This window comes from Schistocerca americana, chromosome 4, assembly GCF_021461395.2.
Source record: "Schistocerca americana isolate TAMUIC-IGC-003095 chromosome 4, iqSchAmer2.1, whole genome shotgun sequence".
Lineage (NCBI taxonomy): Eukaryota > Metazoa > Arthropoda > Insecta > Orthoptera > Acrididae > Schistocerca > Schistocerca americana.
The window spans coordinates 709,358,147-709,374,257 of NC_060122.1; positions in this window are offsets into that span (position 1 = coordinate 709,358,147).

Genomic DNA, 16,111 nt, shown 5'->3' on the forward strand with positions numbered 1-16,111 from the left:
GCTCTAATTTAAAGTTTTTCAAATGAACTACTTTATTACCCTTTGGCAGCCTCTGGTCGGACCAATCCACCTTCTCCATACCTAAGGAGTGTCCACCTGTGGATGCTGAGTCGTATTCTAAGCTACCCCTGGCTTTTCTGTGTCCTGCTTTCACGCTCTTGCAAGCCACTGTGCGGGCCTACTGCACCTGGCTCGGCTCTTATCGTAACCCTTCGGCACGCTACCCCCGCTCTGGCTGTCCGCCTGTCTGCTATCCCCCTGCATTCTAATCGGCGCTCACTTTATTAAAAATGCTATAACTTTAGTTTCATTGCCCATACAATAACCGGGTTGCAATCTGAAGCCACCTCATATTCTTAGCTACCGAATAAAGTTCTTAAAACTATTGCTTATCTGAAGTGTGGTCATTTGTGCACAGCACATTGCCATTTTTAATGCTTACTCGTATTTTTCTCAGAATTTCCAACATCTTGCACCATTTTACATTGTTCGCACTTTTTCTAGGTCAACGAATGTTATGAGCATGTCTTGATTTGTCTTCAGCTTTGCTTCCATTATAAAGTGCAATGTGAGAACTGCCCCTCTGAAGCCTTTACCTTTCCTAAAGCCAAGTTGATTGATATCTAAGTCATCCTCGGTTTTCTTTTCCATTCTTCTGTGTATTGTAGTTGTCAGGAACTTAGATGCATGGCTGTTAAGCTTGTTGTGTAATAGTTTTCACACCTATCTGTCCTTGCTATCTTTGGAATTGTGTGGATGATTTTTCTCCGAAAGTTTGCCAGCACCTTGTCAATCTCATAGATTCTATGCACCAACATCAATAGTCGTTCTGTATCCCCTATCTCTTCTGAATTGACTCTTGTGTCTTCTTCTATCACATCAGACAAATCTTTCCCCCTCATAGAGGCCTTCAGTGTACTCTTTCCACCTATCTGGTCTTGCTTCTGCGCTTTACAGTGGAATTCCCACCGCAATCTTAATGTTACTGACCTACTTTTAATTCAACCGAAGATTGTTTTAACTTTCCTAAATGCTATATCAATCCTTCTGATGATCGTTCCTTTTAGATTACTTGAAAGTTTCCCTGCAGCCATTTTGCTTTGGCTGCTCTGCAGTTTCTTCGTGTTTCATTTATAAGAGATTTATATTTCTGTATTTCCATCCTGCCTGAACATTTCTGTACTTCCTTCTTCTGCTGATCAGTTGAAATATTTCTTCTGTTATCCAAGGTTTATTCACAGTTACTTTGCTTTTTCCTATGTTTGCCTGCCTAACATCTGTGATTGCCCTTTTTAGAGATGTCCATTCCTCAACTGAGCTGCCTGCTCTGTTGCTACTTGTGTCAGTATCCACATCCTTAGTGAACTTCAAACACTCTCATCATTCCTCAGTACTGTACTCTTCATTGTTACTAAATTGTAACCTGAGTCTATGTCTGTATCTGGGCATGCTTTATAATCCAATACCTGATTTCGGAATCTCTGGGTGCCCATGATGTAATCCAATTGGAAACTTCCCCTGTGCCCCGGTCTTTTCCAAGCATACTTCCTTGTTTTGTGATTCTTGAACAGAGTATTTGCTATTACTGTGGCAGAGCATCCACATATGCCCCAATGACCGCAACATTCGTACTCAGCACTGCCTGCAAGAAGGGAATATGGGAGTGCTGTTCACTTGGTGGGAGAGTTATCCCTGGACGATTGTTCCTGGGCACACTGCCACTGCAGCATTGCTCTCTTGTGCTTTAACCATGTTAGGTGAAAGTTCTACTCATCAACGTGGACTGTTGTGTGTTGTAGGACAAACTTTTCATTTGATCAACTTGACCTGCTCTTATGCTCTTGAGGTAATGTTCTCTCATTCTTGTGCAATTCTGGTGTTTTTGTCAATAAAGAACTAACTACTGCAATTACCATATTGATAATGAATCTTACCCACATTATACAGTTGGGTTGATTTGGGGGAGGAGACCAAACTGCGAGGTCATCCGTCTCATCGGATTAAGGAAGGATGGGGAAGGAAGTCAGCCGCGTCCTTTCAAAGGAACCATCCCAGCATTTGCCTGAAGCGATTTAGGGAAATCACAGAAAACCTGAATCACGATGGCCGGATGCTGGATTGAACCGACGTCCTCCAGAATGCGAGTCCAGTGTGCTAACCACTACGCCACCTCGCCCAGTCCCACATTATACGATTTTATGCTGCTGCTGATATTACCCTATATGTGTCTGGCCAGAAACCGTTTTATTCATTCGATTTCCCTTCACTGATCCCACTACATCTAGATTCAGCCTCTGCATTTCCTTTTCAGTTTTTCTACTTTGTTCAGACTTCTGACATTCAGTGATTCAACTTAAAGAATGTTATCCCATTTTCTTTATATTGTTTTCTCATGGTCACTTCTCCCTTGGCAGTCCACTCCCCAAGATCCGAATGATGGAATAATCGGGAATCTTTTGGCAACGTGGAGATCATCATAACACTTTCTCCAATTACATGCCACATGTCCTGGAATACACCTAATGTACCTTTAATGCTGTGGTTTCCATTGCCTTCTCCACTCTCATGCCGTTGATCCCAGCTGATTCTTCCACCTTTTAGGGGCAGTTTCCCTCCCCAAGGGCAAGAGAGTGCCCTGAAGCTCTGTCTGCTCCTTTGCCCTTTTTGACAGAGTGACTTTTTGTGCCAGAAGTCTTTAGATACCACTGCTAGTGATTTTTATTCAAAATTTAAGCAGTAGTTTCGCTGCATCACAGGAAGTTTTGATTAGTATTCAAAGACACTACCCCTAGAACATGGATGAACTTATAATTATTGGAGAATAAATTGTGTTACTGAACTTATTATATTTCCTGCTCTGTATTTCCCAAAGGTAGAAGGAAAAAGTAAAACTAACAGGAAGAAAAAGAGGGAAAATTTCAGTTGAACAAGAAACCTTGAAAAATTACGAAAATGTCAAAATTAAATTTACAGAAAATTAGTCAGAAACCTTGTGCAGTGTGCTCATCCCAATGTCATAAAGCGTAAGCCAAACATACGATTATGCATCGACCGAAAAAATCGACACAATCAATGCAAGATTATCAGAATTGGACTGCAGTGTCACGGCAGCGGCTGAGAAAGGTGAATCTTAGCTGAATCCATCGAAGCAAGCAAGCAGCCAACACATGGTAAATTTAATTGGAAAATATTATCAAAGCAACGGCTGTGAAAGGTGTGTCTGAGATGCAACGGTTGAATGATGGAATACAGTAATATATCAAGAGGACCAACGCGAATCTCAACGAGAATCTTACCATTGTGTACAATAAAATGAGGTAGGCAGTTCCGGCAGTCAAGTGAAGTTGGCACCTGACATGCGAGAAATATACATTTTTTCAGCGCTCTTGATATTAATGCCATAGTTCTACAGTTATCTTGAATGGTGCTGCAGAATTTCTCGAAAAATCACTAGAAATCCGGAAAATTTTAGTCTTTTACAAAAAATTAGCTACCAAATTTGCGCAAAAATAATAATCACAATTCTAAATAGCTCCTCAAGAGTTCTACAGAACACCTTGATGACATTTTCTGTGCATGGGTCTGTGATTGCAATTCTGAATAGAGGTAGGTAGATACAGATAGATAGATAGAGAGAGAGAGAGAGAGAGAGAGAGAGAGAGAGAGAGAGAGAGAAAATGGAGCACTGAGAGCTTGGAACTTGGCGTTACCTGTTCCCTCTACTCACTAGGAGTCTGATCATATCTCTATCTACCTTTTTTCTATCCCTATCTCTTTCGCTTATTATTCACATCCAAAAATCTGGCCCAGAGTTTCTTCACCAAACGATACTCTCGGTACCTGTAGCACCATAAGCGGGGTCCATGACAGCAAACACCCTTTCATGGAGGAGTGATTTCAGACTGTTGTTGAATGGTGCTCCAATAAAGGTGTGTGTGTGTGTGTGTGTGTGTGTGTGTGTGTGTTGGAGCTATGTAAAGAAGTTCGTTTAATTGCATGAGTCTTAAGCGAACGAGACCCTAATCCTATCCCTGTTTTCCAACCCCGACACTGAACATATGAAGCCACAAAAGGTGTTTGAGTTGTATGAGGCATCTGAACACGTCTGAGAAAAAAAATAGCAGATGTGCTAAATGTCAGAAAATCCCAGTATGTATCCAACACTGAAGTAACAGGAATTCCTGAATGCATATTATAGACACAGCTATCTTCAAATCTGGTACATACGAGGGTTGGGACATTAACAGTGGCAACAAAATAGATACGTGTTTCAAACTTTTACTGAGCTTCAGAGTACTCACCAGCATTTTGTATAACCCGTCGCCAGTGACATGGAAGTCGTAGGATACTCTTAGCAGTGCCACTTGTGTTGACAGTTCGAGCGGCGCGGTCTAGTATCCGACAAATTTGTAGCAGTTCTGAAGCAAATTCCGTGAAGTGTTTCCGTCAGTTTAGAAATCAAGTTGAACTCACGAGGGCTTAAGTCAGGGGAGTGCAGTAGGTGGTATAGCACTTAGCAGCCCCATCAGTCAAACAAATCAGTAACAGCTTGTACGTGTGCTTGAGCATTGTCCTGCAAAATGATGGTCAGGTCCTGCAGAAAGTGTCATCACTGTTCATAGGTTGTGTTCCAAAAATGAACAGCAAAGAGACAAAGTGATGACACTTTCTGCAGGACCTAACCATCATTTTGCAGGACAATGCTCAAGCACGTACAGTGATTTGTTTGGCTGATGGGGCTGCTAAGTGCTATACCACCTACTGCACTCGCCTGACTTAAGCCCTTGTAAATTCAACTCGATTTCCAAACTGAAGGAAACACTTCACGGCATTTACTTCAGAACTGCTACAAATTCGTCGGGCAACAGACCGCGCCGCTCGAACTGTCAACACAACTGGCACAGCCATCCTACAACTTCCACATCTCTGGCAACGAGTTATACACGATGCCGGTGACTAGTTTGAAGGTCAGTAAAACTTTGAAACACTTATCTATTTTGTACAAGCTGTAAATAAATAGTTGCCACTATTAGTTCCAACCCTCTTAATTGTAGCAAATGATATCAAATTAAATTAAAATAGTTGTAATACAACGCAATAAGTTGGCGAAAAAAATGACAACTATCTAGACTGCTGAGATTCTCAACGATCGTACACATATCAAAGTCAACAGGATGTGTGCCAACCTCTACCTACATGTGCCAATCACAACTAGGGCTTCGTGAAGGAAAACAATACTCGTGAATTAATTTCCACCATGTTCAAAAAAAGGAAAAAAACGTCATTGGCGATCTCCTTGTAATTATTGTATCTGAGTAATAGGCAAGCAGTTTATCTACAACGTCAACTCCATCTTTTAACACACTCTAGTTAATTCTGATTTCAGGTTTGTGTGTTTCTTCATGAACTGTCACTGTGTCATACATATTACGCAAAAATATACAGCACGGTTTTTATGAGGAACATGTGAAACTAAACTCTTATCCGGTTGAAAACCAAACCCTGCACTTCCAATTTCTATGGTTTTTTTTTTTTTTTTTTTTTTTTTTTTTTTAGAAATTCTGGAAGAATTTCACATCTGCTCTTCCTCATTGTACCAATGCAAGTGATTTTCTTCTGCAGCATATATTCAGAAAGGAGGTAGGTTGTGCATGAATGGTCAGTTGTAAGTTTCCTATTAGAATTTTCAATAGGCAACAATAGACTTTTTCACTATGTCCTCAGTTCTGGTTGTATGCCATAGTAAACCTCCAGATTACTGCAATAAAATGTTTTTTGGCATCACATAGTGTAAACATTGTTATCCTATATTTAGCTCTGAAAGGGTGAAGCTCTTCATCTGTTGTGCTGAACTCACTCTGGCTGTAAGAACTTTGACAGTTAGTGACAAAAGCGTCCAATATTGCAAGAATTGCAGTCAATTAACCAGTTTTTCGTCTGTCATTCCTCCTTCCAAAATCATCAAACTGCATACAGCATAGAAGAAACAGAAACCTTTTGTAACTCATTGAAGTCCTAAGCAGTTGCAGCCTTGATGTTTCTTTATTATTTGAATTGATATGTGTCTTGGTGTCTATTTACATACATACTTGTCTAGTTCATGACTTCAACAATAATGTCAAGGTCAATTATTTTCAGAAAAGCACTAACTTAAATCAGTTATATCCATCATATTTCTCTTTGGACCTCATATAATTTTCACAAGGTTTCTTCTGTTGGTTTTTGATGTTTTTGCACTCTCTCTTTTACACCAACGTGTAACTTTGTCTTTTCCGCACATCTGGTATCTCTTTGAGATCATTAGTATCCTCATCATCAAGTTCAAATTCACTGCAACAGTCGTCGTATCGAATGTTTTCATCAATCAAATCCACTTCTCTTTCTTCCAGCTCTGAAATGTCTGGACAGACTTCACTCATCACTTTCTTGAGTAGTTTGTGAATTTCCTCATCTGATATGCCCTTTGAACTGAAATAAAACATTGAAAGAAATGAAACAAACAAATAAATTCTGACACCAGTATAACCAAATCAGCATCTAATGTACAAAATGGAAAAAAAAGAATAATTATAGTTAACTTTTTATTACACTTACCTCTGCATACTGACTGGTGGAACAAAGCTTGCACCTGTCACACCAGCAGGCAATGATTGTACTTTACAACATTTGACATATTGTTGTTTAAAAATTCAGAAAGCAAACTGACAAAGCTAAACAAAGGAACTGAAGCCACTTTAACATTGTCAAGAAATCACCAATGGAATACACAAGGTTAATGCATTGATTAGAGTTGAAAATTACTGCTGTTGTCCTTTTAACAATGGCACGCCTGCTCAAGGGATAGTCTTGTATGGTACGCACTGCCACAGTAGGCTATTTCAATTGAACTTATGTTTTTTTGCTATACATTTTTACAGGGTAGGGGAGGCAGAGCACACAGATTTGTAAAATGATGTTATAGATGTCACATCATATCTAGCATAGTGTATGTAGCTAATTAGAAAAGGTTGCTTGGAATCAGTTCCAAACGGATTTATTACATAGCAGAAATATCACCACCTTCTATTCGGAGGGAAATGACTACGAACAAGGAAAGAAAGCGGATCAGGAAAGAACCCATCCACTGTATGGGCATGAACCATACCCTGCAACTGAATCAACAAAGAGTTTCATAACAACTTCAACATTTCTCGCGCTGATTTAAAGCATGAAGTAGACGTACAAACTTCCCACTTCTTTTATGTGAGGTGACTTACTTGAGATTCACAGCCGATATTCTTTGCTGGCTAGCTGGCTGCTGGAAAGCCCTCTTGATTCTTCTCCGTAGAATGATGCTAGGTACAGGAGTATTTAAGCCTCTCTCTCTACTTGTGAAATAAGTAGATATGCAAACTTTATTTTTCATCATCCAACGGTATATTTTAACTCTATACAGGATAAAATTCTCACTTTCCACATACATATATGACTTACAGTAAGTCACTTGCTCCGTCCAACGTCATAAACAAATGTAATTACATTTATAAAAGAGTTAGCTTAATAACCATATCTCTAATTCACATCAGTCATAAAATAGGTCTTGCCTCTGACAAGGCTGGATTAAGAGTGCACAAGATTACTTTTTCAACTGTTCTTCTTTCACATAACAATAGTCAGTGACACAATAGGCATAGAGCTGCATATAGATTGCATGGTTCTTCCATACACACTCACTAACACATCTATGGATTGTCCGACAAGTATTTGTCGGTGCTGTTCAACCGCCATGTCTACTCTCTTCTCGCGACTGACTTTAAACCTGCACACACAAACATGTGACGCGCAGTGGGTAGGATTCTACCATTCCACACTCATGTCTAGAATATCGTGTGTTCGAGACAGTAGAAGATGAGTGGTTCTAGAATTTACACAGAAATTCTCAAATCACTACATATCCCCCCCCCCCCCTCCCCTCAGATCGAACACGTGACATTTGATACATAATCATTATGCAACTAATATCACACATAATAACATTTTATATTTTAACAGTATTCATTTCTTTTCTTTCAATAACTGTGAACAATCTTTTGCTTACTGTTTTGCTACTCATTCTTATTTTACTTTGACATTAAGACATGGGCATTCACTCGAGGTTTTAGTCAGCTTTCTTAACATTTAGGAACCATTAGGACATGCGTATGGCACTAAAATTGTGTTTTATTCAGTTGCTGTCAGACAGTCCATAAGTGAAAATTATCAATATACCATAGTATTACGCGCAACTGAGGAGGACAGGACCACAAAAGTTGAAGATACCATTAGGACACTATTTTCTTTTTCAATTGAAAACTTCAGGTGTTTATGACACATGACTAATCTGTATCCTATTTTTCTCCTTTGTACTAAATTTTCCTTAGTATGTACTATTATCACTTCTCTCTCTCTCTCTCTCTCTCTCTCTCTCTCTCTCTCTTTTAATTGTAGGAACTCTGGGCAAACTGAAAGTGTTCTTTTGGACACTCATTTATTTACACGAAACTTAATAATGCTAGTCTTCCATAGAATTCACACTTTCCAGAATAATCCCTATAAAATTTGTGACTTTTGTCATGATACAGTCCCCTTCTCCAAGGATCAGTACCTATACCTTGCTTGTGGGTTGACCTTTAGGTCACAGGTCGTCCTATCTCCACATAGGTACACCTACCTTTTATACTCAGTGAATGCTGGGTATGCCCTCCATATCCTTTCTGAGTATGCCTCAGGGTTCATTACATTTCTATGTATAACATAATTAAGTGTTTTCTATCTTAAGCTTCGAATTTATTCTTTAATACATAAATTACTCCCTAGAGTCCTCCTCTACTTATCAACTTCTATACTTTCAATAGATACTATGTCAACATAAGCTATTCATGTCCCACTATCCTTCAATTCATTAGAGTATTTATTATACTGACATTTCTTATTGATCAGCATAATTAACATTCTCTCTTGCTTTCAGATGCTGCAAATGCCTCTAAGCACTATGAGACTTAACATCTGAGATCATAGTCTCCTAGACTTAGAACTCCTTAAACCTAACTAACCTAAGGACATTGCACACATACATGCCTGAGGCAGGGTTCGAACCTGCGACTGTAGCAGCAGTGCGGTTCCCCACTCTCCTGCTTTCGTTTTCTCGCTTTGCTCATGCCTCTTTCTTAGAATATATACACCTTTTTTATGTATATTCGATGTAGAACCATCATAACTTCATACATTTGTGTGCATATTTCTAGATGTACCCACATTTTCCCGTACAACACTTGTTCTCACATCGTGACAGGCTTTCTAGTCTGTAATTGTATGTTTGTGTCCAAGTGTACACTTGTGTATATGCAGTTGTGTGTTCGTGTAGTCTGATTCTTCGGCCTTCTTATCTAGAGATATGATGTGGGTTATTAGAAACCATAGAAATAAGGAAGAACTTCAGCGATAGAAGTTTATGAATGTGGAATGAGGGAAAAGTAGACAGGTCCTCAAATGAGAAGTAAGAAAGGAAAAAATAGATGTGGATGCTAGGATCAAAGAAGAGAAAGAAGATAGCCCCAAAGACAGGAAACCCTTCCCAGCCCCCTTCCCCAGCATCCCTACCTCTCAGGTACGAGGGCATTTCATAAAGTAAAGATACAATGGCTCGCAGTCCTTAAATAGAACATTTATTTAGAAAACGTCAGTTACATCTTATTAACTGGATTATTTGTTATTTTTCGACATAATCCCCCCGTTATCCAAACATTTGTTAAGTTGGTACACAAGCTTTTGTATCCCACAGTCATAGAAGGTTGCCGCCTGTTGTCGGAACCACATTTCAACTTCATCTTTGATCTCTTCATCGTCGTGGAATGATTTTCCACCAAGATGTGACTTCAAGTAATGGAAGACATGGAAGTCGGTGGGTGCAAGGTCCGGGCTGTATGGTGGATGGTCCACTACGTCCAATTTGAATTGTTTGAGTAGGGCTTTGGTTATGAGCGCTGTGTGAGGCCGAGCGTTGTCATGATGCAAGCGGACTTCACTTGTCAGCATTCCCCTGTGTGTGTTTTGAATTGCCCTTCGAAGACGTTTCAAAGTCTGGCAATATGCAGCAGCATTAATTGTCGTTCCAGGAGGCATAAATTCCAACAGAAGAATGCCTTGTCTGTCCCAAAAAACAGAAACCATGATTTTCTTCGCTGAAATCGACGTTTTGCATTTCTTGGCTTTTGGTGAATTCGAATGGCGCCATTGCATTGATTGTTGCTTGGATTCAGGTGTATGGTGATAAACCCACGTCTCGTCACCTGTCACAGTGTGATCAAGGAACTCATCACCTGCTTCAGCATAGCGTGTGAGGAAGTCGAGTGCAAAGCCCATCCTTTTCTTTTTGTGTTCTTCCGTTAACAGTTTTGGAACCCAGCGTGCACAGAATTTCCTGTACCCTAACTTGACAGTCACAACGTCAGAAAGAGTTGTCATTGACACGTCCGGTATGATCTGAAGCAATTCTTTCAATGTGAGACATCTGTTCGCATGAATTGCTTCCTCCGTTCTCTGAAGAAGGGCATCAGAGATCACACCTGTTCTTTGTTCATCATGAACATCAGTCCTACCTTCAGAGAAATGATGACCCCCTTTTGTTACATTCTGTCGATTCATAATGTTCCCATAAACAGAAACAATTTCTTTGTGAATATCCGCTGGTCGCTGACGTTTTGCATGAAGAAAATGTATGAAAAGGCGCACTTCGCATTTGGCAGGATTCTGAACTGGCGCAGCCATTTTAAACACGACCTACTCCAACTAGAAGCAACGTTCAACTGCCGAACGCCCGCAAGGAGAAAGCTAATGGTTCAAGGTTAACACCAGTGTTGCCAACTTGCTCGCCAAAACTCTTCTGTTCCTCTGGCGTATGGTGTATCATTACTTTCCGAAATACCCTCGTACTTGAGTGAGACCCCGGAGGAGGTTTGGTGTTAAATCATCTCCTACAGAACAGACTTATCCCACCTTCACTGTCGAGGTCCTCGAAGAAAATCCTAGTACCCCTACGGAAATGGCAAATGATGAAGAATCAGGCACACTTGTTTGTGAGGGTTGTTTGAAAGGTGTGATGTGTGTTTTGTGTTAGTCACGATTTAATTGTTCTTGTATATCATGCTTTTAGCTACAATACCCACCGGTTTCAAAATTTATACAAAACCTCTCATCTATATCACATCTCATAAAAGGTATAAGATACTCTATGCAAAATAGAAAAGCTATACACTTCGGTATAACAACTGTTCAATTAGTCACATCATATTACATTTCCCACAAATATAATACTCTAGTCAATTTATTTCATCTATATATCACCTTTTTTTCTGTGATTCTCTTAAGTTGTTCTCTATTTTAAGGTCATATCCGGTTTTTTAAGTAATAAGATTATAGGATAGTTTTAGATTTTAAAGGAATTAGGTGCAAGAAAACTATTTTGGAAGAAACACTGAAAACAACTCGGGATCCGACGGTTGTCACTCCGCCCGTTAACTCAGAATGTTAATGTCCCTGGGGGATATACAGTTTTCCATCATTTACATTGTATTTCCCTTTCTCTAATCCAGTTGTGGGATCTACTAAAAATAACGTCTTAGGATGGACCACAGTTCGTACCCGGTACGGTCCCTCATATTTTTGAAAAAAATTATTAGTCTCTTTCTTCAGAGTCGAGCTGCGAAGATGATGTTTTATAAGAACCATGTCATTGGCTTGGTACTGAGGTTCCACAGCCTTTTCATTATGATTACTTACTCTTTGTTGTGCCTTTTCAATTACATTCTTAGAAAGTATTTCCTGATTTACTTTGTAATTGACCCTAGGTTGATAAGGCCAATTAAAACAATTAATTAAAGGTTCTCCTATAAAAGGTTTGCCTATAACTTCTAAAGGTGTCAACCCAGTCGATAAATGTGGTAACTCATTTAGGATAAGTTCAAACTCTTTCATTTTTGTTGCCCATGAAGTATGTTTTTCATGTCAGTAAGTACGACATAATTATACAATTTCCTTCATTACTCATTCACACGGATTTGATAATGGTTATAATTGGATATTAACACTTGTTGAATACCTTCCCATGCTGGGAATTCTCTAAAGTCGTTACTCACAAACTGTCATCCATTACGTGTAAGAGACCGTTTTGCTTTACCTACTTCTAGGACGTATTGTTGTAAACAGTGTATAATCGTTTGCACATTTACTTTTTTAATAGAATATAGTTTAACATATTTTGACCAGCATTCTATGATAACCAAAATATACGATACTTCTCCCTTTCCTTGTGGAATTGGTCCAAAAAAGTCTGCCGCTGTGAGGTTGCGTAATAAATTATTCTGGCAAATTTCACAGGTTCTAATCAAAGATGCTATTCTATGCCCTAGCTTCTTAAAATAATAATACTTATTCATATGGGTTATATACCCTTTGATTCCGAAGTGTATGAATGCAGTGTGAAGAGTTTGACAGAGCACTGAAAGATCTGAGTCGAAACAAGGCCCCGGGAGTAGACAACATTCCATTAGAACTACTGACGAAACTCTACCATTTGGTGAGCAAGATGTATGAGACAGGCGAAATACCCTCAGACTTCAAGAAGAATATAATAATTCCAATCCCAAAGAAAGCAGGTGTTGACATATGTGAAAATTACCAAACTATCAGTTTAATAAGCCACAGCTGCAAAATACTAACGCGAATTCTTTACAGACAATTGGAAAAACTGATAGAAGCCGACCTCGGGGAAGATGTTTGGATTCCGTAGAAATATTGGAACATGTGAGGCAATACTGACCCTACGACTTATCTTAGAAGCTAAATTACGGAAAGGCAAACCTACGTTTCTAGCATTCTAGACTTAGAGAAAGCTTTCGACAATGTTGACTGGAATACTCTCTTTCAAATTCTGAAGGTGGCAGGGGTAAAATACAGGGAGCGAAAGGCTATTTACAATTTGTACAGACACCAGATGGCAGTTATAAGAGTCGAGGGGCATGAAAGGGAAGCAGTGGTTGGGAAAGGAGTGAGACAGGGTCGTAGCCTATCCCCGATGTTATTCAATCTTTATATTGAGCAAGCAGTGAAGGAAACAAAAGAAAAATTCAGAGTAGGTATTAAAATCCATGGATAAGTAATAAAAACTTTGAGGTTTGCCGATGACATTGTAATTCTGTCAGAGACAGCAGAGGACTTGGAAGAGCAATTGAACAGAATGGATAGTGTCTTGAAAGGAGGATATAAGATAAACATCAACAGAAGCAAAACGAGGATAATGGAATATAGTCGAATTAAGTCGGGTGATGCTGAGGGAATTAGATTAGGAAATGAGACACTTAAAGTAGTAAAGGAGTTTTGCTATTTGGGGAGCAAAATAACTGATGATGGTCGAGGTAGAGAGGATAGGGTATAAAATGTAGACTGGCAATGGCAAGGAAAGCATTTCTGAAGAAGAGAAATTTGTTAACATCGAATATAGATTTAAGTGTCAGGAAGTCATTTCTGAAAGTATTTGTATGGAGTGTGGCCATGTATGGAAGTGAAACATGGACGATAAATAGTTTGGACAAGAAGAGAATAGAAGCTTTCGAAATGTGGTGCTACAGAAGAATGCTGAAGATTAGATGGGTAGATCACATAACTAATGAGGAGGTATTGAATAGGATTGGGGAGAAGAGAAGTTTGTGGCACAACTTGACTAGAAGGGATCGGTTGGTAGGACATGTTCTGAGGCATCAAGGGATCACCAATTTAGTATTGGAGGACAGCAGATTCAAAAGGATGTAGGTTGCAGCACATACTGGGAGATGAAGAAGCTTGCACAGGATAGAGTAGCATGGAGAGCTGCATCAAACCAGTCTCAGGACTGAAGACCACAACAACAACAACAACAACAACATGAATGTACCACACAAGTTCATCTCCTATTACCTTCGGAATGAATAAGTGCCAACGCTGTGAGGTTACGCTGTCTCTCCAAAACAAGTTATGATCTATAATTCTCCACTTCCCTAATTGATTAGGAGGTAATGAGTTCTGGATGCACATAGAAAATATTTTTGTGAAATAGGGATCATGATTGATATTTTCTGTTATTCTTTGAGCCATTTCCTTTACTCTGATGTTTAGATATTCTGCTGACATAAAATTAATGGCAAAAGTAACACCAGATCCTGCCGTATGCTTCAATTCTTCCATTCCTATGGGTAGCCTAGACAAGCATCAGGTACAATATTTTCGGAATCTTTTACATATTGTACCTTAATATCGTATTCCTTTAGGAAAAGCATCCATCGCACTAACCTACTGCGTAATAATCGACTACTCATCAGAAAGGATAAAGCTTGATGATCTGTATAAACATGGATTTCTGATCCCCATACACGTGTCTGAAATTTTTGAATACTCCATACAATTGCCAATAGTTCCTTTTTGGTAGCTATGTAATTTAGCTCTTGCTAATTTAGACTACAGCTAGCAAAAACTATGGTTCTGTGTTCTACATTAGTTGTATCCCATTCTCCGTGGAACAATTCGGCAGCAAAACCATAATCAGACGTATCTGTTGACAATTTAAATGGTTCACCCATAACTGGATGACGTAATATGGGTGGTTCAACAAGAGCTCTTTTAACGTTTTCCAGCACATTATTTGCACCTTGATCCCAAGCCCATAGTACTCCCTTTTCTAACAAACATAAAATTTTTGGGTCATTTAGTTCTTGCCCTTGTATGTACCATTGATAGTATCAGGCCATACCTATAAATCCTTTTAATTGTCTCACATCCTTGGGGTGTGGACTTTCTTTTATAGCTTTGATGCATTCCTGGCCCGGTCTAATACCCTGTACCCCTATAATATGACCTAAGAACTTAAGTTCTTGGCGGGCAAAAACGATTTCGACAGATTCATCATAATACCTTTCTCTTTAAATTTTTTCAGTCTTGCGCAAGGTGAGACAATGTTCCTCCCAAGTAGGTGATATTATTAGGCTATCGTCTATGTATATTATCAAATCCTTCAATAAATCTCTCCCTAGTGTTTCATCTAACGCACATATAAATACAGACACAAAGATATTAAGTCCAAATGGCAATACATTGAAATGATATGATTTCCCATCAAACAAAAATGCTGCATACTTTTTGGATTCTGGATGTAATTTTGCCAACATCCCACAGTCAAATCCATTGTGCTAAAGAACCTTGCCTTTACAAATTTGGATAACAATTCGTCAATATTAATCGGTCAGTCTCTCTCTGTCTCTATATGTTGATTCAATGTACGAGCGTCTAAAATTAATCGTACCCTGCCTGTAGTTTTCTTTACCATGACTAGAGGATTATTTATTATGCTGGAACTTCGTTCTATAATAATACTATCAATCATTTTGTTGATTTAATCCCTAACTACTTCTTCAAACTCACTGGTATTGGTTACGGTTTACAAAAAAATGGAGTGTCATCCTTGATTTTGAAGTTACAGTTATAGTAGCTGATGTTACCCGGACAGTCAGAAAACAATACTTCATAGTCCATTAAAATTTTATATAAATCTTGCCTTTGTTGATCGGTTAATATTAGGGCTTCATTAATGTTGTCTTGTATATCAGTCCTACGTGGTCCTTGATCTATATTGTCAGTCTTTGGTGAAAATTGTTTTCCAAGGTAACTATGTGTCACAAATGGTGTCCAACATCTACTGTCCCCTTTACCAAAACAAACTGTACTTCTCTATTAATATTCTCAACTGAACTGCAGTTCACTTTAGTTTCATATTTCACAAGTTTACTTTTTGTTCCTGTTATACTGACTATGTATACTCCAGTCACTGGCAACAGCGGTAAGTGCAGTTTATTCTGTATCGAGTTAAAGAATGTGTTTGAGAGGAGTGATACCTCACTCCCTGAATCTATAAATATGTTAACCTCGGAATTTTCCACTGTCTCTGCTATTACAGGTCAAGGGTATTTTGTGTGTAAAATTAACATACTTGTATGGAACAAGACCTCTTGTATCTCCACGACCTGGGCCCCAGCCCTTGATCCATGTCGAACAACGTTTTCCTCATTAC